The sequence below is a fragment of the Lucilia cuprina genome, chromosome 4 (assembly GCF_022045245.1).
Source record: "Lucilia cuprina isolate Lc7/37 chromosome 4, ASM2204524v1, whole genome shotgun sequence".
Classification (NCBI taxonomy): Eukaryota; Metazoa; Arthropoda; class Insecta; order Diptera; family Calliphoridae; genus Lucilia; species Lucilia cuprina.
Genome location: NC_060952.1, coordinates 62,395,292 through 62,419,322, shown reverse-complemented (window position 1 = coordinate 62,419,322; position 24,031 = coordinate 62,395,292). Strand labels below are relative to the sequence as shown.

Here is a 24,031-nt window from a genome sequence, read left to right as displayed (position 1 = left end):
AAGGCGCCGATTGAAAGGGCTGTCAAAACCGACCCCGATAAAGACACTAAAACGCCTAAGACAGTACCCAAACTAAAACGCCTAAGACAGTACATTAGCAAGTACTGGCAATGTTGAGGAGTCAAATCCTAAAAGCGAGGAGGAAATCAGAATTGGGAATGTGTCTATTAAAAATAGTGCTATTCCTATGCATGATAAAGACACGGCAGAGCCATCAACAGTACCCACTGCATTAATAGCCACTTCAGGCTACCCGGAGGAGACAAATCCAAAGAGCGAGGAGGGGATCACCAACTCGCTGGAAAACAGTTTAATGGATGACCACGACTGAGGATATCAGCTACCAACGCTCTGATGGCTAAAATTAACACAGATAAAATACATATAGCTTTAATCCAGCAAATTCGGACGATTCGCAACAATGTTTCTGGATTAAATCACGGAAATTTCCAACTTCTCCTCTCAACAGGATTATCAACATCGAATGCAACGGTGCTGAAGCAAGGTCGTGGCAACATATTCCTTGCATCCGTTTACCTGCCTTTCGATTGTCCGATTCTACCACCAACGTCGGATCTGATGAAACTGGTTGAAGAGACACAAAAGAAAAATAAGAAAATTGTAATAGGTTGTGATGCCAACTCACACCATGTAGCTTGGGGTAGTACAAACACCAATCGCAGGGGACAAGCCCTCATGGATTTCCTTAATACTACAGACTTGTTACATTGAACTTAGGTAATAAAGCTACCTTCGTCAATAGAATCAGAGAAGAAGTATTAGATACAACTATATGTTCAGAAGAGCTTATAAACGAAATTCAGGATTGGAGAGTTTCGGACAAGCACTCTTTTTCTGATCATCGGTACATAAGATTCAAAATACTAAGGCCACTACCAAAGCCGATAAAGTTTCGGAATAAGTATAAAACTAGTTGGACTATGTTCGGGACCTTACTAAAGAACCATTTAGGTCAGGACACTTTTCAATGTCGAAATAAAGAGGATATAGATGCCAAAGTGGAAACGTTCACAAGTGCCCTGGTTGAATCGTTCGAGGACAGTTTTCCTTTGCGAGAGCGGAGATCTGCCCAGAAAAACCCTTGGTAACTGGGGAGATCCGGAACCTTGGGAAGACTCTTCGCAAACTATTAAACCGGGCACGGCGTAAAAAGACTGCAGTATACTGGGATGAGTATCATAATAAACTTTTTGAATAGAAGAAAATCGTTCGGAAAGCCAAACTACACTCTTGGAAACTTTTCTGTGAACAGGTAGATAGCGAAAATGACGTATCGAAGATAAAAAATTCCGTATCGAAGATAAAAAATGACGTATCGAAAATAAAAAATTGCATCTGACATGGTTAAAGGGGAAATCAAGAGCTTTGCTCCCTATTCCCGGCACTTCTACAGATTGAGGCGGGACTGGTTTCCGTACATCTCTCACAGATATTCACTGCATATACCCCAGTTAAATGGCAAGATGCAAGGGTAATATTTATACCCAAACCAGGGAAACCAAGCTATGCGACACCTAAGTCCTATCGACCGATAAGTCTTACGTCCTTCCTACTTAAAACCTTGTAATGGATAGTCGATAGCATGGTTAAAAGCGGTATACTATACAAACCTTAAATATAAGCAGCATGCTTATGTAAAGGGACGATCAGTGCAAACCGCTTTAAACGAAGTCGTCCACTACATAGGTGAATCTTTCGAATTCAAACTGTATACACTGGCGGTATGCATTGACATCGAAGGCGCTTTCAATAACGTGCACACTGATATCTTTATCCAATCCCTAGACCAGTTTTATGTTGGCCTGGTGCTCCGTAACTGGATAAACTACATGCTAAGGAATAGATGGATAAGCTGCGAGATGTACGATATAATTATCAGGAAAAAGGTATTTCGCGATATACCACAGGGTGGCATTTTGTCACCTTTACTCCGGGTTACCACGATTAATAGCCTCCTAAGGTCCCTAAAAGAGAAAGGATTTAGACCTGTCTGTTATGCAGACGATGTCGTAATACTTTTTAAGGGAAAGGATCCAAATTACTTGTGTAAAAGAGCTGAGGATGCTCTGAATACGGCCTTGAGCTGGGCTCAACCGAGAGGCCTCAATGTTAACCCGGCGAAGACGGAAATCTGTATTTTCACAAGAAAGAGAAGATACCGTCGAGAGACAAAATTAAGTACTTAGGTGTAATACTTGACCGGAAATTAAAATGAAGACACCACATAGAAGATAGGATCAACAAGGCACATCGGTGCTGGGCGACATGTAGGAGAACCATATGCATGAAATGGGGTCTTGGTCCTGCTATAACAAGTTGGGTTTATAAAAGTGTAATTAGACCAATTCTAGCTTATGCTTCATTAATCTGGTGGACTGCTTTGAACAAAAAGTGTAATATCAAACTACAGGGAGTTCAGCGTACATGTTGCTTGGGTATAAGTGGTGCCATGTGTACTACTTCAACCAAGGCTCTGGAAACGTTGCTAAATATTCCACCCATTGAAACATATATAAGATATGAGGCGGCGCTTACGGGCGGACTGCTCTTTACTTTAGGCGAACTGACCAAAAACGGTTATAGGACACGTCATTAATGTATACTGGACACATTGGAAGGTTAAACACATGCATCGGAGCATTGGAGCAAATACCAGTAGGAATCCGTTGCTACACGGATGGCTCTAAATTAGGGGACAAAGTGGCCCTGTGGTTCTATATTAAAGACCCAGAAACAGAAATATACCACCGTTTACCTAATCATAACACAAGCTTCTAGGCAGAAGTACGAGCCATATAGTAGAATATAGGCGAAACTGATTGTGAAGGACCTAAGTCCCCTATCAAAGACCTAACTGGTGAGAATGTATTAGTAGAAACACAAAAATAAACACAGTTGTTCAAAAGGTACTAAATAAAAACTGCATTTTTGGACATTATTTTTTGTGTGTTATTAATGGAATTTAATATCCTAGTGAATGAAAATATTAGTTAATTTTTTTTAATATATTTTATCTCAAAACATATTATAAACACGACTTTTTTATTTTTCTCCGCACTAATGCAAAATGAAAGGAAGTATGTAAAATACTTTTTTACTTTTCAATACCAAAATGTACAACTTTTCTTTTTTTCAGTTTTAATTAAAATGTCAAAGAATGAAAAATATTTTTTGTTTCGTTTGTAAAATATAAATAATTTTCGGGGTTTTAAATAAATGAAAAGTGTCGCAAAAAATAATAAACATTAGGTTCAAGTGATAAGAAAAACTAATAAGTGCTAATATCCTCCCAATTTTGCGAAGAAAATTTGAAGTTTTGTGAGTACGTTTAGTTCTCACGAGTTTGTTTTATTCTCTCAGAGCTCGTCTGTGTGAAGAGAATACAAATTAATTGAAAACCGCTTCAGTTTCGCCTATATGTACTACTATATGGTACGAGCAATAAAGGAATGTGTAAATTGGGTTAGTATAAATATGGTGCCCATAGGGCTTAATATATTTACCGACAGCCAGGAGGCGATATCAAGTGATAGAATTAAATCTAAAACCGTATTGGATTGTAAGAAAGCTTTAACTGAATACTCTCCCAGAGGTAAGGTTTACATCGTATGGGTACCAGGCCACTCGGGAGTAGTTGGCAACGAAAGGGTGAATGTAATAGGAAAGGGAGCTGACAAACGCAACAAAATCTGAATTAAAAATATCAATGAGAGAATCCCATAAGACCTCTTGGAATAATGAAAGTATGATGGTACGTATTCTGAGTGGACACACAGGATTACGTGCACATCTATACAAAATTGGGCGTGCAGATTCAGACGAATGTAGAGCATGTGGAGAGTACAGTGAAATTCTGGAGCACTTTCTTTGCCACTGTCAGGCATTCGTCGAAGTTTGATCCAAGTATCTTGGAAGTGATGTAATTCCGGAAATAACATTCTTAACCAACACTGATTGGAAGATTTTTAGGAATTACGTTCAGGCAACTGAGTTTCTAAATATGGCAAAATAATGCATTCAGTGAACATTTTTTTTAATGAATTGGAGCGCAGAACAGGCCCGATAGTGGCCCAGGTGTATTTCTTCGGATTTGATGTAGTATACATCCTCCTACCAACCTAACCTAACTACAGTCGTAGTTTCCACAGGAGAGGAATACTTAATGTTTTTTAATGGATCTGTACCTTATACCATGCATTGTATCGTTTTATACCCTCCACCACCATCAGTGGTGATAGAGGGTATATATAAGTTTATCATTCCATGTGTAACACAAAGAAATATTCATCTGAGACCGAACAAAGTATATATATTCTGGGTCCATAATTTGTCAAAGCTTTCATACAAGGTCCCCTCCCGAAAATCACTTAAAACTACATAACTCATTAGTAAATGAAGATATCCATATAAAATTTGGTATAAGTTTGCTCATATGCATATAAATATTACAGTGAAAGGTTTTTATGGATCGGTCCATAATTGGTCATAGTTCCCATACAAGGTATTCTCCCGAAAATCACTTAAATGTACATAATTCATTACTAAATTAAGATATCCATAAAAAAATTGGTACAAGTGTTGCTCTTATATACAGTAATATTTCCATGAAAGGTCTTTTGGATCTGCCCATAATTGGTCATAGCTCCCATACAAGGTCCCCTCCCGAAAATCGCTTAAACACAAACAACTCATTACTATATTAAGATATCCATATAAAGTTCGGCACAAGTAGTAAATATTGTAAAATGTTTTTTCCGATAGGTTCATAACTTGTCATAGCTCCCATACAAGGTCCCTTCTATAAAAACACTTAAAGGCACATAACTCATTACTAGGGTATTCAATTATTCGGGTTTTTGTCTTATTCGGTTTATTCGACAAATAATTATTTGAGGTTTTACGTTAGCCGGTTAATAATTGGATAATTAAAAATTATTCGGTATATGCACCCTGTAACAATTTTGAAAAAAGTTGATAAGCATGTGAAAATAGATTCCACATATATAATTACGTACCACGATTTTGATGTCCTTATAAAAGGATTTCAAAAATTAAAGAACTACAAACGAATATTTAAAATATTTATATGTATTTTTTGTAATGCTAATATTGGTATCAAATGAAAGCTGGGAGTCTGTACATTCTATCTATATTACTTATCTGTCACGAAAAATAAATTAACCTAACTACAGTCGTAGTTTCCACAGGAGAGGAATACTTAATGTTTTTTAATGGATCTGTACCTTATACCATGCATTGTATCGTTTTATACCCTCCACCACCATCAGTGGTGATAGAGGGTATATATAAGTTTATCATTCCATGTGTAACACAAAGAAATATTCATCTGAGACCGAACAAAGTATATATATTCTGGGTCCATAATTTGTCAAAGCTTTCATACAAGGTCCCCTCCCGAAAATCACTTAAAACTACATAACTCATTAGTAAATGAAGATATCCATATAAAATTTGGTATAAGTTTGCTCATATGCATATAAATATTACAGTGAAAGGTTTTTATGGATCGGTCCATAATTGGTCATAGTTCCCATACAAGGTATTCTCCCGAAAATCACTTAAATGTACATAATTCATTACTAAATTAAGATATCCATAAAAAAATTGGTACAAGTGTTGCTCTTATATACAGTAATATTTCCATGAAAGGTCTTTTGGATCTGCCCATAATTGGTCATAGCTCCCATACAAGGTCCCCTCCCGAAAATCGCTTAAACACAAACAACTCATTACTATATTAAGATATCCATATAAAGTTCGGCACAAGTAGTAAATATTGTAAAATGTTTTTTCCGATAGGTTCATAACTTGTCATAGCTCCCATACAAGGTCCCTTCTATAAAAACACTTAAAGGCACATAACTCATTACTAGGGTATTCAATTATTCGGGTTTTTGTCTTATTCGGTTTATTCGACAAATAATTATTTGAGGTTTTACGTTAGCCGGTTAATAATTGGATAATTAAAAATTATTCGGTATATGCACCCTGTAACAATTTTGAAAAAAGTTGATAAGCATGTGAAAATAGATTCCACATATATAATTACGTACCACGATTTTGATGTCCTTATAAAAGGATTTCAAAAATTAAAGAACTACAAACGAAAATTTAAAATATTTATATGTATTTTTTGTAATGCTAATATTGGTATCAAATGAAAGCTGGGAGTCTGTACATTCTATCTATATTACTTATCTGTCACGAAAAATAAATTAAATTTAAAAAGGTTTCATTTTCGACTCAAAAACTTTTAAATACATTTTTGTGACAAATCTTCCTTAAGATTCCTAATTCTTTCTTATTGATCTTGATGATTTGAAATAAATATATTTTTCATGTTTGAAAATAACTATTGCACGGTTTATAAACAAAAATATTATTTTCACTTCTTTCACTTCAATTCTTTGTTTAGTTTTTTATCAAATACTAGAAATTATTCCTATATAAAGACATTACTGTTTTTAAGATTTTCAACGAGTTCTAGAATTCATACGTTCAATACTGATAGCCATACATTTAGCAAAAATATTGCTCTTATATACAAAAAGTATACTATAACATTGTTTTAAGATCGGTCCATATTTTGTCATAGCTCTCATACTAGGTCGCTTCCAGAAAATCTCTTAAATTTACAATATTCATTACCAAATAATAACATATATACAGAATTTTTATACTCTCCACCACCATCAGTGGTGATAGAGGGTATATATTTGTTTGTCATTCCGTGTGTAAACCAAGAAATATTCATCTGAGACCCAACAAAGTATATATATTCTGAGTCGATTTAGCTATGTCCGTCTGTCATGCAAATTACTAAATATCGCTAAGCGCTATAAAAGAAAATAAAGAAAATGGCGTTTGTAATGTTCAATAAATCTTCGGATTTTTCTTTTAAAAACATGAGAAAACTTATTTCTACAAACATTTGATCAATTAGACATGTATTAATATAAAGGTAGCTGGTGGAGGGTATTTAAAATTATAGCACTCTAACTTGTTATAATTGAATTCGAACAATACCTTGCCCTGAAAAATATTTCTATACCATAATATTGCCACCGCTAAACTTAATATTCTTCGGGTCCAGTATCTTTCCCCATTGGCCGCCTTACAAATGTCCTAAAACTAAATGTTCTAACTAAATTTGAACACGTCCCTAAGAAGGACATTATATCATATTAATTCGACCTGTTAATGATATCCTTGACAATAAGTAGACGAATAGAACGATTATTTCTAAAATAAAGAGGTTTCCCGCAGGCCGACAAAAATCGATGAAAAATTAAATTTTTATGCAAAGTTTTATAAAAATGTTTTTTTCATACAAATACTTGTTATACATGTTTCTTTTTTTAACAATTTTTTTAAAATGTTTATACTAATTTTTATGAATAATTAACATTTCTTTAAATCCACGATCGGCAACTCCTATACACAGTGTTTTTTGGCCGTTACTAAATTTATACAGATTACTCACACGCATAGAAAACAAAATTCAGTCTCATTTGAGCTGTCATTGAAAAAGATTGTGTCGTCGCTCGTTTCTTGCTTTTGCAATGAAAACAAGTATGAATGTATAGTCGGGCGTAGCCGACCATATGATACCCTACACCAGTCAGTATGTATGTTAAAAATGGGGATTATTTAAAAAAATTAAGCATTTGGTTTGTTTTTTTAACTTTATTTCGGAATATTTTTACTTTTTTTTTGGCAAAAAAAGAGATTTTTTTAAGAAGGCCCAAAGGGAAGTAGGGCAAAATATGGCCCTATCCTTAAAAATGTTGGTAGGGGGAGTTAAGTCTTCTTCAATATTATTTATGTAGAATTTAAAAGTGTTATTAGTGTTTGTAAGTGAATTTTGACCTTAGTCATTTTCTGAAGGGGAGTTTGTATGGGGGATAGGGTCAAATGAAGCCCGATCATTACAAAAATCGGTATTGTCATGGATGGATAATACTAATTATTGTTGTGCTTTTTTAGTATCTACACTACATATTTAGTAGTTTTTAGAATTATTAACTTTTAAAAATGTTTTTTCTTTCAACATAATTTGCAAATTATAATAATTAACCAAAATTTAATGTACTTTTGTTTAATTTTTACCTTTAATATGTATATGTTTAATTACATATATAGTTAAAAAGCTCAAATTTGTGTTTTTATATACATATATTTTAATATTTAAAATAAATATGTGCAAAACAGGGCAAAAAATATTTGCTACTTTTAAACTAAACAATATTAGTTTTGTGTTACATTAATATTATTTCTAATTATCAGTTTTCCATACATGCACTTTGTGGAAATGAGAGTATAATGATTTCTCATTTCTTGTTTTTTCGCTCTTTCACTTATACAAGTGCAAAGTGTAGTAGTATATGTCTGCCGATCCTGGGTGTAGATACTAAAAAAGCACAACAATAATTAGTATTATCCATCCCTTCATTAATAAACTTTCGTTACTTTTCATTGCAAAAGCAAGAAACGAGCGACGACACTGAATTGTGTTTTCTATGCGTGCGAGTAATCTGTGTAAATTTAGAAACGGCCAAAAAAAAACATTGTGTATAGGAGTTGTCGATCGTGGATTTAAAATAAATATGTACAAAACAGGGCAAAAAATATTTGCTACTTTTAAACTAAAAAATATTAGTTTTGTGTTACATTAATATTATTACTAAATATCAGTTTTCCATACATGCATTTTTGTGGAGATGAGAGTATAATGATTTTTCATTTCTTGTATTTTCGCTCTTTCACTTATACAAGTGCAAAATGTAATAGTATATGTCTGCCGATCCTGGCTTTAAATAGTTACATATTTTTAAAGAAGTTCTTTAAATAATAAAAACTAATTAAAAACGAATAATTGGGAATGACCGACCATACGATACCTGAGATAAACATATCTAAAATATGATTTATTTTTTAATATAGCTTTTATATTGAATTTTGTCCTAATTTCCATACACTATTTGAGCAACTTATTGATGAAAAATTGGTTTACTGAAAAAGACTGTATATAGGATCATAAATAAGAGATAAATATCCTAATTGTAGTGTTTAAGAGTCAATTAACGACCTTGAAGTCATTATTAAGAGCTCCAAAGCCCTAGTCGGAGAGTATTGTTGTATGAGGACTAGGAGAATAATGGACCGATTTAAACCATTTTCAAATAACTTCGTCCTTGGGTAAGAAATGTGAAAAATATACACAAAAAATATTTATTTCTGAAGGTAGATATTAATAGATATTCAGATCTTAAGTTTTTGACAACAAATATACTGGTTTTTAAAGACATCTTTATAATAGCACTTTAATGGAACCACGACCTTGAGAATGAAAAATATAAAGTCACATCTTTCAATAATATATATTTAATTACTGAAAGTCGAAAGCTTGATAGCAATTCTAATAAAATTTGGTGAAAGAATGTATTTTTGCAAAAATTATATTTCTTCCGAATTTTATCGTTTGGTAATGTTTTTTTAGTAAATTATGGACTTGAGAGCGATGTAAGAACAAAATTTCATAAAGTTATCTTTTTATATGAGCACACGGATGGACAGACAAATTGATACTGAACCTATACTTTAAGGACCAATATTTTGGACGTTACAATTAGCAGTACAAACTCAAAATACCTTCCGCATTATTGTGGTTTTAAAAATTAAATAAAACTATGTAAAATTATATTTCATAGAACATAGTATTTTGTTGTTAAGTTGAAATTTGTTGATATTTATTAAAAAACTCTAAATATGTAAATACTAAATTTGTTGTAAAAATATGAAATACATAGAAAACAAAACAATTTGTTTTAAAAAAATAAAAGATATGCAAAATATGCTATAAAAATATTGGAAATATGCAAAATATATGCAATTTAAAGAAAAATATGCAATTTTTGCATTTATAACAAAATATGCAACAACAAATCGATGCCATTTTGTAGCGAATTCTTTGCTTCGAAAAGAAAACTACTTAAAATTTATTTTGAGTTACTGACTACAAACATGCATTTTCATAGAAACAACAACAATTTCTGAAATATTTAAAAAGTTTCTATTGTTTTGTCGATCGGTTAAGAATTGTGGGAGTTGTAAGCGTTTACAGTTGTTACTAATACATAGAAACAAAAGTCACACGTATGTATGCTTGAACTAAAAAACAAACAAAGCAAGAAAAAAATTGTAACAAAAGATCTTATTGATAAAAGTGAGGAGAGTGCACAACATATCTGATGGTGTTTTTTTCTGTATTTTACAGTTAAAGTAATAATTAGGCATAGATACTATCGGATATCTAATGGGTATATCCGAAAATATACCGTCAATTAACCTGTTAATAAGAAGGCGAGAAAAACTTTATTTGGGTGACTGATTCTTTGCAATAGCTGAAACTATGATGGCTATACTGGGTATAGACCGGTTCCGTAGTGTGCCCCTGCTGGTAATTAATAACCATATATCCGATATTCGCCTCCTCATACTACTTTAATAGTAGGTTTCAGCAAATTGTAAATTTGAAAGCAATGTAGGAGGCATTAATCTTCGCTAAAACGACTTCTGTAGAAATTGTTAACATTATTTTGAAAACGAAAACTGGTATAATATAATATTCTACAAGAAAAATTAAGATATATAAACATAATTTGATAGAATTTGGATGCACTATAAATCGTAAATATAATATTCAATGCCATTAAAAAAAAATTTAATTTTTAATTTCTTGTAATCCATTTAGGAGTTATGATGGTTATAATGTTAACTTGTGTTTTAACAAATTTTCTTAATAAAGTGTTCTAAAGATTCAAATCTTAAAATTTAAATTATCATCACATCTAAATGGTTATTGATATAATTTGGTTTTGCACCATTTCGAGTACGCTAAAAGCGTAAAAGATTTATTTTTTTGAAAAAAGTGCATCTTTAGATAATACTATTTAAATGCAATTTTAAAGCATTATAAAAGAATGAAATAATGCTCATTCTTATTGTTTTTTCCTAAAAAATAAATTATTAAAACATGATTTTCTATAAATTCTGCAGCTTCTGCTCTGTAAAAAATGTCGCTCAAAATCAATGGTGAAATTAAACATAATGATATTAATTATTATTATTATTATGATTAAATAAAACTACAACATTTTTAAAAATTTTAAGAAAATGTATAATATTATTCTTGAATTATTTTCATTAAAACATTCGTGTGGAGAATAATTTTGAACTAAAATTAGAAAATTTATTTTAAAATGAACAAAAATGTTTGAATAAATTAATATTTCGTAAATTTTACCATATTTACTAAAAATTCCCTTTTTTCAATTTATGTAAATTAATTTTTTCAATAATATTTTGTATTACACTAAAATATTTCGTACAATTTCGTATATTTTACGAAAGAATTTCGTGGTGCGAAACAACGAACGATTCGTACAATGTACGACATTTTTCGTATATATTAGGCATGGTTTTTTTTTCAGTGTATATAAATGGACTTCCACAACTGTTCACAAAAAACAAAATCATAATATTTTTACTATAAACCATTTTTCAACAAATTACGTTCTTATAAATTAACTAAGCCATAAATTATAAAATTAAATTTGATTTTCCTAGAAAAGGAGTGAAAAATATAATCAATGTTTTATATATATATATTATATATATATATATATATATATATATATATATATATATATATATATATATATATATATATATATATATATATATATATATATTGAAGAAAAATGCTGATATATGCATGCGGAAAATAGAATATATATATATATATATATAATATATATATATATTATATATATATATATATATATATATATATATATATATAATGGCGGACTTTTAATAGGGAGATAGCTAGTATATATTATACATAAAAACTTATTTTTGGCTATTTTAATGCGAAGATATTTTCGATTTATCATTCTAAAATGTCACAAATATATATTAGTAAAGTATTGCGTTGCGAAAAGGCCGAAAAACTGGAAAAATCGTTACGTTTGTGCTTGAAAACTGATCTTCGTATATTCCAACGCGAAATTATTTTCGATTTAGCTATCTAAAGTGTAAGAAATTTTTATTAGCAAAGTTCCGTTGCAAATGTTTGGTCAAAACAGGAAAATACGGAAGAAATGTTGAAAACGGGCATAATTACTATTTTTGTCCTTAAAAAGCAATTTTTGTATGTTCTAAAGCTAAATACTTTCGATTTAGCTTTTAAAGTGTCAAAAATATGTATTGGAAAAGATTCGTTGCAAAAGCTGGACAGGAAGGGGGAAAATAGGCAGGTAGGAAAATAGGTACTTTTTCGAAAATATGCAAATATTTGAGAAGTATTTTGCTGTAATCAGTCAAAAAGTATATTTTAGAAAAATTAATTCATATTGGTTAAAAAGGGGAGTTTCATGTTTTTCATAAGGTACACACTTAATTTCTGGGCCGACTTTAAGAACTTTTAAACAGAGATATATCCTTACTTAACACTTTTGATTCCTTTTATCTTTATTTATAAAAATCAGAAAGGGGCGAAATACTCAACGCGGTGAAATTATTATATTTTTAAATGAAGAAACAAATGTAATTTCTGCTTATATACTTATAAAAAAAAAATATTTATTTTATAAAAGGTTTCCATACAAAATCTATTTTTTAAACATTTTATAAAATAAAAATTTTGTTTGTGAATAAGGAGGTTATCATTTTAAATATTAATATTTTAATAAACTAAAAATTTTCAGATAAAAGGAATGATTTTTGTTTTGTAATCTAAAAATGATATAAAGTTTTTGGATTAAATACATTTTGTGATTCAATTACGTGTTATTATGGCAACGACTGAACCGAGTTTTATTAATCTTAAAAAACACACTTTAAGACTATTTTGGAAAGCTCTAATAGGCATTTTTCGAAACATGAATCAGAAAGGGGAAAAATAAGTACACACCTTTTCTCAAAGCCGATGAATATTATTTACTCTAAAGCCTCTTCACACGAGCACACAAGTAATATGATGTGGCAAAATTTTGTATACATGGGATCGTCTTAACACCAGAGTAGGAAGAGCGTTCAAATTGATTTCCCTCCCGGGTGATATTAATTCGAGCGAAATAAATTGTTTACTTTCTTGTGAATTCATCTTTTTTTTCTCGTGACTTAAAATAGTACATACGATGTGTCAATTAGGTTTTTGTATTAAAAAACATTTGTTGATGCAATTTATTTTGTTATTTTCATAAAAATTTACAGGTCAATAATATTTTGAATTTTTTGGAATTCGAGTTATTTTAATTGGGTTTTTTACATTTTTTGGATTTAATTATTTATTTGTTAAAAGGGCATATGTTATGTACATACATAAGTAATAAGTAATGTATGTAGTTTACAATTGTAAACTGCAAAACTATATGCTAAGTTAAAAATATTGAATACTGGATATCTAATATGTTTAGATGGCATTTAGCCATACTACTATTATGAAGAACCTTAAAAATCCATTTATGAATGTAGGTATGTATTTATACCCCACACCACTATAGTGGGGAGGGTATTATACGTATGTGCTGATGTTTGTAACATACAAAAATATTGGTCCAATACCCACCTTAAAGTATACCGATCGATTCAGAATCAGTTTTTGAGTCGATTAAGACATGTCCGTCCGTCTGTCCGGCTGGCTGGCTGGATGGCTGCCAATGTAAACCTTGTGCGCAAGGTACAGGCCGCAATTTTCAAGATAATTTGATGAAATTTGGACCAATCATGTTTTTTGGCACAGGAACCAAACCTATTGAAAATCGGTCCATTATTTCACCTAGCCCCCATACAACCGTACCTCCCGATTTGAACTTTTTATGCCATAATTACGTCAAATATTCTATTATCTCTGTAAAAATTGGCATAAATAGGTTTTACATAAGTATAAATGACGCTGCTAGTTTTCGTAAGGATCGGCCCTTATTTGACCCTAGCCCCCATACAAACCCCCCTTCAAAAAATGTCTTAAACGTCTAAAATTGGCTCGTAACCAATTTTATCGCAATGAAACTCAACAAAACTAACTGTTATTTAAGTTTTTTATCAATAAATTGCTTAAATATTTTGGAATTATATTCGACATAAAAGTTTCTTTATAAAAAGTAAAAATTTTAAAAATATACTCATGGTGTAGGGTATTATATGGTCGGCCATGCCCGACTATACTTTACTACTTGTTTTAATCTAAATAATTAACGATATATTATTGACAATTTGTAAAAAATCTCGTTGGCCTTCGGTAGGGTAGTAGATAAAATTCTCAATTTTACATTTAATAAAAGAAAATTATTATATAATTTTCTTTGAATAAAGCAAAAAATATACTTTATGTTGCTTAAACTTATTGCTCAGACTAAGATTTTTCTTAAGTAAAAATTTAATTGTTAATATTCCATGACGAATAAAACTTATATCATTTGGTTTTGAAATTAGGTTATAATTCATTTTTTTAATATCACATAAAAATTCATTTTAACTTAACACTAAATTAATAATAGAATTTCATTATATAATATGTATATAGAATATGACATTTCATTGGTAATTTCTGCTTCTTCAATTAAATTTTTATTTAGTTTAGCCAATAACAAATTATTTATTGTATCTTTTGACAATTTTGTTCTTACTTTTGTTAAAATAAGTGAACTAAGGCACTAAACGCTCTTTCTACGGACACTTACGTCGATGGAATCTAGTAATTGTGCTATTTCAGGATCCATTATTTTGGTATTCTTCCAAAAGTTTAAAATATTTACATCAAATGGAACTCTTTCTATATTTAATAAATTTTCCAATTTTTGCTTTGTTGTTTGATCACTTTTTTTTGCTTCTTACATGGAAAATTGTTCATTTGGTGAGGGGGCACTGTTTGTTGTAAGTGTATCATCTGTTTCCTCTAGTTGACCCGTTAAACGCTTGGTAAATAAAACGTAAACGACTTTTATAAGATTTTTTATAAGATACATAAATATGTTCTTAAATTTGTTTATGTGAAGTATACTTTATTCAAGATATAAACATAAATAGTAAATAACTTACGGTTGATTTTTTAAGTTCTTCGGTTAAAAATGGTGATCTATTAAAATTGAATCGTGGATCCAAGTAGATTCCAGATACGAAGGCCTCATTTTGTAATAAATTGATTTTCCTTTTCGTCATTGAGTCCATTTGTTTTTGTGCATAAATGTTTTCATTGTTTGCCAACCCCTCTAGTTCAACTTCGCAGAATTACCAATCCCTGTAAAAATCACCAACAAGGTACTGCTCAAATTGGAATTTATTGGTACAATCCCACAACGGCTTAAATGCTTCCAATCCGGTTCCGTAATATTTGTGTCATTTAGATGATCAACGTATTCCTTCCAATTGTTAAAAGATTTAATCATTTTAAATGTTGAATTCCATCTTGTGGCATTGTCCAGTTGTGGAGTTTGCAGATCGAATGTGTTTTCACTGCGAATGTTTCGAAAATGTTTAATAATTTTTCTGCATTCATCAACATCTGATTGAATCGTTTTTAAGACATAATGATCAGCTAATTGAATTGTATGTGCTACACAGCTTTCGACGGACGATAGCGAAGAATAAATACAGCTAAAATATTCGTTATCGCTTTCTGGATTATCAATTTCCTCTTGCAGAAGGAAGTTTTGACGTTTTTATCACATTTGCTCCGTTGTCAGAAGTGCAGACGTATATTTGAGAAATGTCGATATTAAAATCCTTTAAACACTTAATAATTTCTTCTTTAAGGAACAGTGTGTCTTCTTTTCAACTGGATCATGCTGATTGTGTTTATAACTATTTTTGAGTCTTTATTATATTGAATGTTGACACTAAGTATACTCTTCTCCATACGCGTTGCAACATCGACTTTGAAACAAATCTTTTTTTTTAAAAAGGATTTTGAAATGTTTTCTTTTATTTTGATCGCAACACAGTTCATTTACTCACAATATTTTTTGAATTTATATCGGTATTGTAAATATCTTCGTATGGGCGCAGAATTTTTTTAAAATATTCTCCATTGTCAAATATTCTAAATGGGATGTTTTTGACAGTTACAAGCCCAACACAACACAATAAAAACTCATTTTTGGTCATGGGGAGTAAAACACAATTTTTTTCCTTTGTGCACTAATGTTTGATGATGATGGCTGCAAATCAGTTTCACTGTTATTTTTTGTATTATGCACTAGTTCATAATTTATATTTGATGACACCATTCCTTTAAATTTTTTTTGACAAATCAAACATTTTGAAGTTTTATTTTCTTCGTTAATTATAACATCCCCGGAAAAATTGTATTAGTTCTACAACTAGTTCTAGAACACATAATTATACCCACCATCAAAAAAGATGCATTATGGCGGACATAGGACCATAATTGGCCCTACCCCCCATATAAGGTCCCCTTTAAAAAATGACTAAATAGCTGATTACTGGCTTAAAAATAGGAATATAGCGATGAAATTCGACACACATAAGTTTCATGCAAGTCAATATCTCTCAACCAAATTTTATGTATATCGGTCCATAATTGACCCTACCCCCCATATATGCATATCCTTTAAAGAACTTTTTAATTACACCATTTAGACGGAATAGTTCAGAGCACACTTTAGAGGAAAGAGAAAAGTTTAATAAATATTTTTCAAAATATCGCGTTCGGATTGAAAATTGTTTTGGGCTACTCAAAGAAAAGTTCGGAAGCTTAAAGGAATTAAGTTTCGAATGTTAGGAGAAGAAAATAAGAAAGAGTGCAATGACTGGATAATGGTGTGCTGTATACTTCATAACATTGTTATAGAATTAAATAATAAAACATCAGTGAAAATGTTCATTCAAATTTTATGCCACAACAAAATGTTAACAATAGAAATGATTTGTTTAATTTTATACAAAACACTTAAAATTAAATTGTTACCCTTTTTATTAAATACAAAGCCTCTTCATTAATTAAATAAAATCATTTTTTTATTAAATTTTTTTTCTTTCTATAAATAAATTATTTGAAATTAGAAAGACAAATTTAAAGATAAAATAAAAATCAATTTTTTTTAATTTCAATAGAATATTTAAATAATCTAGCCTATAATCTAGTCTATAGACTAGTCTATAGTCCAGTCTATAGACTAGTCTATATTCTAGTATATAGTCTAGTCTAGTCTATAGTCTAGTCTATAGTCTAGTCTATGTCTATTCTATAGTCTATTCTATAGTCTATTCTGTAGTCTATTCTATAGTCTAGTCTACAGTATAGAATAAAGACTTGACTATAGACTTAACTACACTATAGACTAGATTATAGACTAGACTATATACTAGACTATAGATTTTATAATTATGATATTATAAGGTTTTGTTTTAAACGTTTTTGATTTTTAAAGTTTGATCTTTAGTTCATTAAGTTTTACCGCAACTCCTCCGTAGCTAATCTTCCTTTCATTTGTAGTTCCATTATTTTCAATTCCTTTTGAGTTTCCAGCTCTTTCATCTTTAATTCCAATTCCCTTTCCTTTATTGATCTCTTTTTCTCTGATAGCGATTTCCCTTTCCTTGATTTCTTTTTCGTGTTCCATTTTTTCTTTTTTCAAACCATAATTTCCGTCTGCATTTTCATAATATCTGACACTGCAGTTCGGGAATAAATGCCTTTACGGCTGCATTACTGCTTAGTCTCTGGTAGGAGCTATCTGATGCAGTGGTGGTGTCGTCCACATATATTTCTGTGGAATTTAGAAAACTTCCATCAGATTCTTCATCTAAACTTTCTTCTATTACTGCTGTTTCAATAATTTTGGAACCAAATATATCATCCAGCTCATCATAATAACAGGACATTTTCAATAAAGTTGCTAAAAAACTAAAATTTAAATAAGTAAGGTATTCAGGCATGTAAGAGAAAATATAGGCTATGTCCGCCATCATTAGAATTTAAAAAGAACCCAGAGTATATGTAATTTTGTTCTAAGACCAATATTTCGATGTGTTACAAACGGAATTACAAATTTTAACGAATTGCAATGTGACTTTTAAATGTAGATTAATGGACGGACATGGCTAATCAATAAAAAATATATATTTTATCGATTCTGATACTTACCTTTTACTGTTTCACCTTCCATGCTTCCCGCTCCAGTCGAACCTTCCCATGCTTTTGCTTTATTATAAGACACCCGCATATTCCTAACTTTGGATCTCACTTGTTTCCATTCCACGCACACGTTCTTTTGCTCTGCGAAGCGCTTATAATAAACCTGGGCTGTTGGTTTCTATAAAATGTTAATGGATACATTTCTGCGTTAAGCAGTACAAATTTAAACCAATTTTACTTACCTCAAAGTCCCTATTTTCCACGAGAAATTCCAATAAACTCTTTTCTTCGGCCACAGACCACTTTCTTGGCGGATTTAAACGAACACGTTTTGGTTTAGGCTATAAAACAAAAATAAAATTAAAATAATTTAATTATAAAAAAACTTACCTCAAAATTATCCAGAATATCCATATTTAATTGCTAATTTCAATTTTTTAATTTGAATTATGTATAAACTTCAAATTTATTTTCTTTTTGTTTTGATGTTCATGTTTATAGTGTTACCATTCTGTTGTTTTTGCAACTAAAATTTGTTTACTTTTTTGTTTATGTGCTAAAATGAACTATTGGCAATACTGAAACTCTTTACAACTTTTAAAAAAACATAGGAAAAATTGTCGTAGGAGTTGTATAAAGCTTTTGCATAGAAAATACCAACAACATTGTTATGACTGTTGTAGCAGCTGCTGACATACTACGCATACAACGCTACAACACCGATTGTGAATTGAACAATTAAAAGACATTATCAACAACTACATTATAAGGATTTTGTTATGCTAGATTCGGATGTCCTTCCATCATCGTCAAAGAAAAGAAAAATGGTATCGGTACCATTACAAATGGATAAGGAGGAATACCTTAAAATTATAGGCAAAACAGTTTCGCAACTACATATGCCTTTTAGGTTCTTTGACGATGAAGTATTTCAAAAACTTTTACAACCTTGGACTACAGAATATGATGTCAAATTCAATTCAAAATCCATCAGTACGCATGTGAATAATATAAGTAAAACACTTCGTTCTGAATTGACAGGTATTATGAAAATTATCATAAGTTAGTTATTTCTTGTAGAATAATGTGACCAAAATATTTCGTCCTAAATAAACAGGTATTTTGAAAAATAAGTATGTATGTCTTAAGCTAGATATTGCTAGCAGAATGGACCGTAGTTTAATGGGTATAAACATTCAATTTATTCAAAACTATGAAATAATGGTTTATACCATTGGAATGATCGAATTATTTGAACGACATTCTGCTTTATATTTAAAACAAAAAGTTTTAGATGCACTTCAGCAATACAACATAGATATTAGCCGAGTGTATTCTATTACTACTGATAATGGTGCCAATGTCATCAAAACTTCTAAACTTCTTCAAGAATATTGCGAAAATGATATAAATGCTGATGAGAATTTAGATGTAGATATATTTCCCCTCTTTTTATACGACCATATCCCAAAGTTTATCGGTTGTACATTGTGCTGCACATACACTTCAGTTAGCATCATGGGATGCCATTAAAAAGATAAATGAACCATTGAGTTTGTTAAGGGAGGGTGTAAAGGCCATACGAAAAAAATGAGGGAGTTGCAAATAAGTCCTATTCCAACATTAGACAACAACACGAGATGGAGCTCCACCTACGAAATGGTCAAATCATTAGTAAAAGTATAAGATATTGTTAAATCTAACTCTCTTTTTAAAGTAAATGTAGATTGGGAATTTGCAAAGAATTTTGAAAAATGCTTCAAACCGCTTGCAGAAACAACAACAATTTTACAATCAAAACAATTAATAATGGGTGATTTTTATACCGAGTGGTTGGTTTGTGAAACAGAGTTAGAAGAAATGACTAGCAACAACTACATAGCAACATACTTATTCGAAGCACTGCAGAAGAGGAAAAAAAATTTAGTTGAAAATAAAGCCTTTATTGCTGCATTGTATTTAGATCCTAGGTTTTATTATAGGGGTTCAACCTTTCTAACAGATGATCAAAGAAAAACTAGCTATAGTAAGCTGGATTTATATTATCTACTATTTTTTATTAATATTCACTTGTTTCACAGTCTCACCTTTTAATGATTTTTAACAATCTAAAGTCATTTGGAGAACTACATACATATGTTCCCACAGCCAAAGAAGACTCTTTTGTATATCCATTTGATGAAAGATATGAGAAATTGGAAAAGAAGTCTGCTGCTGTTTCTTTGCGGCAAGATGACTGCAGCTCTGTTTTGGAAAGTTTAGAGCAGCTTCAATATGAAGAAAAACTTCCATTTAATTCCAACATACTAAATTATTGGAAACAAAAGAGTTATAAAAAATTATGCTATTGATAAAATTGCTTAGGTAGCACTAGCAGCTCCGGCAACCCAAGTTTCTGTTGAACGAGCTTTCAGTGCCTTGCCTATTGTAATGACGAAGCTCAGAAGAAATTTAAGTCCTGAAAACTTAGAAAACGTTTTATTACTTAAACTTAATCCAAGCCTTTTAGATAAAATATGACTAGATTAAAATTCTGTATTTGTTAATGTTTAAGTTATTTCTTTTTTGTATCAATTTTTAATTTTACATTTTTAAATTTTTTCATCTGATGAAAAAAGTTGAAAATAATTTTCAACTCTACTGATAAATATCAGAAACGATTATTTAAAACTTTGTTTTAAAATTAAAAGAAAAAATTTTTTATGGATTGAAATAAAAAATATTTCATGAATAAATAAATTTTTTTTCATCATTAAATGTTTGTTTTTTGATTGAAAAAAAAAAAAAATCAAAAAGTTGGTTTTAAAAGTATTAAAATCGGGTCCTTGCTTTTAAAGACTAGTATCATCAAATTTTGCTTACGTATTAATCTGGGGAGCTTGAAGCCCCCACATTTATTTTTTATATGAATAACTGTGACATTCATATGAACATTTAGAAAATAACGGGCGGGATTTCAGTGGTGGCTTATCACCACATATATGATTTTAATACAAAATTTCGCATATCTTGAAAACTGTTAGAAATTTTTCCTAGATACATAGAAATTGTTTGGCATCTCTCATATGCAAAATATTGTTAATCTGGAAAACTATTGTGGTTAGCAAAATAGTTAACTGTGTTTTTTATTTATACTAGAGGGTAAAAAAATATTGTATATCCCAAGGCATTAGAATAACAATTATTCTTTAAGACTAAAGGTATATGGGACATTTCACGTCAAGTGAACCAACTTTTGAAATCGAAGTCTTCGATCGAATTTACACCATAGATAGTTCTATTAGATAGTAATTCAGACACAATTTTTCAATAAGATCGCTCGAGAACTTTCTAAGTTAGAGGCGGTCAAAATTTAACATTTTGGCCATGCAGGTGTTTTTTCTCATCCATGTAACTTATTACCTATTGTTCTTAGCAAAATGTGTCCCAAATAGTTTAGATAGCTATTTATGCAATCTTTCGAAAAAAAATTAAAAAAATTTAATAAATATTTTTGATTTTTTCTTTAAATCAAAAAATTTTTGACTTTTTTTCAAAATGGGTTCTTTTTATTTTTTTATTTTTTTAAGAAAGCTTAAGTCTTTTCCTAAGCGACCTATTTGGTCGCTTAGTGGGATGTGAGTGGGATATCTATCAAAAAAAATATTTTGTAACTCAAGATTTAAAAACTTTGTTGACTTTTTTTAAAATGGACCCATTTTTTAATCTTTTTGCTCAGAAGAAAGCTTATGTGTTTTTCTTTAACACCCTTTTTGTCGCTTAGTGGGATGCGAGTGGGATATCTAAAAAAAAATGTTTTGTAACTCAAGACATACAATTTTTTACTTTTTTTTTAAATCAAAAACCTTTTTGACTTTTTTTCCAAAATGGACTCTTATTTTATTAATTTTTTTCTCAAAGAAAGCTTAGGTCTTTTCCTTTAAAACCTTTTTGGTCGCTTAGTGGGATGCGAGTGGGATATCTATCAAAATAAATGTTTTGTAACTCAAGACAAAGGTTTTTAAATTTGCACTATTTTAATTTTTTTCATATGTGTGTGTAAACCTTAAAAATTAAACTTACACAGAGAAACTACCCACATTAGCCTTTCCGATGGTATGTAAACATACCCAACTAAAATTTCATAGTCTCGATACTGTAATACCCATAATATGTTAACCTCAGGAATAAAAATTACTTTTTTCTATGGAAATGTTGAATAATTTAATTTTGTTATTTATTTGTAATAATAATTAATTTAATATATAATAATAATAATAATAATATAAAATAAAAAGATAATTAATTTAGTAAAATTTAATCTTAATCACAATAGATCAATTTATATAATACAAACTATTTTTACACTTAATTTATGAAGTTTTTATATTTTCAAATATCCATACTTTTATCCTCCTTATTTGTCACCTTTATTAGCTGTTTTTTTTTTTTTGTCAATCCTTTCTTGGCGTTATTAGATTCAGCTACTGATTTCGCTGCTGGCTTCTTTTTGGCTTTGGAAAGAAATCACATTGACTAGATGCAGAAAACTTTTTTAATTTGAGTCTTGCGTCGACAAGCGGTATGAAAGCATGGTATTGAGCAGTGCCATCGATTGTTACCGCAGCATCGAATCTGCTCTTTAGTGTTTTCAATGTTTACTCATGATCCTCTTTGCTACTAAAAATATTTTATTATTTTTAATACTTTGAAATAATTTGTTTTCCAAAAATTTCAAGAAATACTTATGGGAAAGCTTTATATATTAGTAAACACATACTTAATATATTCATATTGTAATATGAAACAGAATATGTTTTTTTGTCGGTAAATTATTAAGATTTTTTGAAAATTTATTTATATTTTTCGGGATTTATATATGGGGGTGGAAAATTAATATCGGTCGGCCACATATTGCACCCCTCCAGTGGCTATTATCGGTCAGTTGTTGTGGTTTTTTAAGGTTTTAGAAACACTTACACACAAATATGAAAAAAATCAATTTAAAAAAATTTGTCTTGAGTTACAAAACATTTATTTTGATAGATATCCCACTAGCATCCCACTAAGCGACCAAAAAGGTTTTGAAGGAAAAGACCTAAGCTTTCTTTTGAGAAAAAAATTAATAAAAAAAGAGTCCATTTTGGAAAAAAGTCAAAAAAGTTTTTGGATTTTTCAAAAAAAAAGTAAAAAATTGTATGTCTTGAGTTACAAAACATTTTTTTTATAGATATCCCACTCGTATCCCACTAAGCGACAAAAAGTCCTCAAATTTTGACGGATCCACTTTAGTGTCAATATGATTATGTAGGATAAAAAGTGGGCGGACTAGCATTACAAAAATTCCTTTATCTTGGAAACTATTACAGTTAGAATCTTAAAATTTTGCACGAATAACTTTAACATCCATGTAAACATTTGAGTAGTGTCCGACCAAACGTTCGGGTACGGGTTCGGAGTTCGGTAAAAAGTGAGGTTCGGCCAATGTTCGGTGTTCGTCGAAATTTTGACCGAACGCCGAACTTTTTATAAAATATTTATTTATCATATTTTTACATCATCAAAAAGTTTTAAAAATGCTGAAAATCATACATGCTGGCTGTAAAATAAATTTCCGACATACATTTGTACAAAACGCCTTTTTAACTGTTCGTTTTTTCGGCTGATTTAAAAAACCAGAAAGTGATTAAAAAGCTAAGAAAAGTGAAACATTTAATTTGAATTATCTAATCTTTATATTATATATATTTTTATTCGATAAAATTTATTTTGATTTCGATACATATTTAAAACGAAGTTTTGATTACCTTGGATCATAATATGATCATGTATAACAATATTATGATA

At 30.3% G+C, this 24,031-nt stretch overlaps 1 protein-coding gene across 1 annotated transcript in view; it reads right to left on the bottom strand.

Moving 5' to 3' along the window:
* The window catches only part of LOC111688377 (myosin-I heavy chain), a 1,083,699-nt gene that overhangs the window by 119,328 nt on the left and 940,340 nt on the right, over positions 1-24,031 (bottom strand). The gene's annotated exons all lie outside the window — the stretch shown is intronic.